Genomic DNA, 2971 nt, shown 5'->3' with positions numbered 1-2971 from the left:
CCTCATTCAGGCCAGGAAGGTTTACGATCTCCAGCCCCAGGCTCAGGTACCCCTCATTCAGGCCATGGAGGTTTACGATCTCCAGCCCCAGGCTCAGGTACCCCTCATTCAGGCCATGGAGGTTTACGATCTCCAGCCCCAGGCTCAGGTACCCCTCATTCAGGCCAGGAAGGTTTACGGCCCCAGGCTCAGGTACCCCTCATTCAGGCCAGGAAGGTTTACATCTCCAGCCCCGGGCTCAGGCCCCTCATTCAGGCCATGGAGGTTTACGATCTCAGCCCCAGGCTCAGGTACCCCTCATTCAGGCCATGGAGGTTTACGATCTCCAGCCCCAGGCTCAGGTACCCCTCATTCAGGCCATGGAGGTTTACGATCTCCAGCCCCAGGCTCAGGTACCCCTCATTCAGGCCATGGAGGTTTACGATCTCCAGCCCCAGGCTCAGGTACCCCTCATTCAGGCCATGGAGGTTTACGATCTCCAGCCCCAGGCTCAGGTACCCCTCATTCAGGCCATGGAGGTTTACGATCTCCAGCCCCAGGCTCAGGTACCCCTCATTCAGGCCATGGAGGTTTACGATCTCCAGCCCCAGGCTCAGGTACCCCTCATTCAGGCCAGGAATGTTTACGATCTCCAGCCCCGGGCTCAGGTACCCCTCATTCAGGCCATGGAGGTTTACGATCTCCAGCCCCAGGCTCAGGTACCCCTCATTCAGGCCATGGAGGTTTACGATCTCCAGCCCCAGGCTCAGGTACCCCTCATTCAGGCCAGGAAGGTTTCTGATTCAGGCCATTCAGGCCAAGGTTTACGATCTCCAGCCCCGGGCTCAGGTACCCCTCATTCAGGCCATGGAGGTTTACGATCTCCAGCCCCAGGCTCAGGTACCCCTCATTCAGGCCATGGAGGTTTACGATCTCCAGCCCCAGGCTCAGGTACCCCTCATTCAGGCCAGGAGGTTTACGATCTCCAGCCCCAGGCTCAGGTACCCCTCATTCAGGCCAGGAGGTTTACGATCTCCAGCCCCAGGCTCAGGTACCCCTCATTCAGGCCATGGAGGTTTACGATCTCCAGCCCCAGGCTCAGGTACCCCTCATTCAGGCCATGGAGGTTTACGATCTCCAGCCCCAGGCTCAGGTACCCCTCATTCAGGCCATGGAGGTTTACGATCTCCAGCCCCAGGCTCAGGTACCCCTCATTCAGGCCAGGAAGGTTTACGATCTCCAGCCCCAGGCTCAGGTACCCCTCATTCAGGCCAGGAAGGTTTACGATCTCCAGCCCCAGGCTCAGGTACCCCTCATTCAGGCCAGGAAGGTTTACGATCTCAGCCCCAGGCTCAGGTACCCCTCATTCAGGCCATGGAGGTTTACGATTCCAGCCCCAGGCTCAGGTACCCCTCATTCAGGCCATGGAGGTTTACGATCTCCAGCCCCAGGCTCAGGTACCCCTCATTCAGGCCAGGAAGGTTTACGATCTCCAGCCCCAGGCTCAGGTACCCCTCATTCAGGCCATGGAGGTTTACGATCTCCAGCCCCAGGCTCAGGTACCCCTCATTCAGGCCATGGAGGTTTACGATCTCCAGCCCCAGGCTCAGGTACCCCTCATTCAGGCCAGGAAGGTTTACGATCTCCAGCCCCAGGCTCAGGTACCCCTCATTCAGGCCAGGAATGTTTACGATCTCAGCCCCAGGCTCAGGTACCCCTCATTCAGGCCATGGAGGTTTACGATCTCCAGCCCCAGGCTCAGGTACCCCTCATTCAGGCCATGGAGGTTTACGATCTCCAGCCCCAGGCTCAGGTACCCCTCATTCAGGCCAGGAAGGTTTACGATCTCCAGCCCCAGGCTCAGGTACCCCTCATTCAGGCCAGGAAGGTTTACGATCTCAGCCCCGGGCTCAGGTACCCCTCATTCAGGCCATGGAGGTTTACCTCCAGCCCCAGGCTCAGGTACCCCTCATTCAGGCCATGGAGGTTTACGATCTCCCCCAGCTCAGGTACCCCTCATTCAGGCCATGGAGGTTTACGATCTCCAGCCCCAGGCTCAGGTACCCCTCATTCAGGCCAGGAGGTTTACGATCTCCAGCCCCAGGCTCAGGTACCCCTCATTCAGGCCATGGAGGTTTACGATCTCCAGCCCCAGGCTCAGGTACCCCTCATTCAGGCCATGGAGGTTTACGATCTCCAGCCCCAGGCTCAGGTACCCCTCATTCAGGCCAGGAAGGTTTACGATCTCCAGCCCCAGGCTCAGGTACCCCTCATTCAGGCCATGGAGGTTTACGATCTCCAGCCCCAGGCTCAGGTACCCCTCATTCAGGCCATGGAGGTTTACGATCTCCAGCCCCAGGCTCAGGTACCCCTCATTCAGGCCAGGAAGGTTTACGATCTCCAGCCCCAGGCTCAGGTACCCCTCATTCAGGCCAGGAAGGTTTACGATCTCCAGCCCGGGCTCAGGTACCCCTCATTCAGGCCATGGAGGTTTACGATCTCAGCCCCAGGCTCAGGTACCCCTCATTCAGGCCATGGAGGTTTACGATCTCCAGCCCCAGGCTCAGGTACCCCTCATTCAGGCCATGGAGGTTTACGATCTCCAGCCCCAGGCTCAGGTACCCCTCATTCAGGCCAGGAGGTTTACGATCTCCAGCCCCAGGCTCAGGTACCCCTCATTCAGGCCAGGAAGGTTTACGATCTCCAGCCCCAGGCTCAGGTACCCCTCATTCAGGCCATGGAGGTTTACGATCTCCAGCCCCAGGCTCAGGTACCCCTCATTCAGGCCATGGAGGTTTACGATCTCCAGCCCCAGGCTCAGGTACCCCTCATTCAGGCCATGGAGGTTTACGATCTCCAGCCCCAGGCTCAGGTACCCTCATTCAGGCCATGGAGGTTTACGATCTCCAGCCCCAGGCTCAGGTACCCCTCATTCAGGCCATGGAGGTTTACGATCTCCAGCCCCAGGCTCAGGTACCCCTCATTCAGGCCA

The sequence above is a fragment of the Oncorhynchus nerka genome, linkage group LG26 (assembly GCF_034236695.1).
Source record: "Oncorhynchus nerka isolate Pitt River linkage group LG26, Oner_Uvic_2.0, whole genome shotgun sequence".
Classification (NCBI taxonomy): domain Eukaryota; kingdom Metazoa; phylum Chordata; class Actinopteri; order Salmoniformes; family Salmonidae; genus Oncorhynchus; species Oncorhynchus nerka.
Note: the sequence above shows the minus strand (reverse complement) of the source record.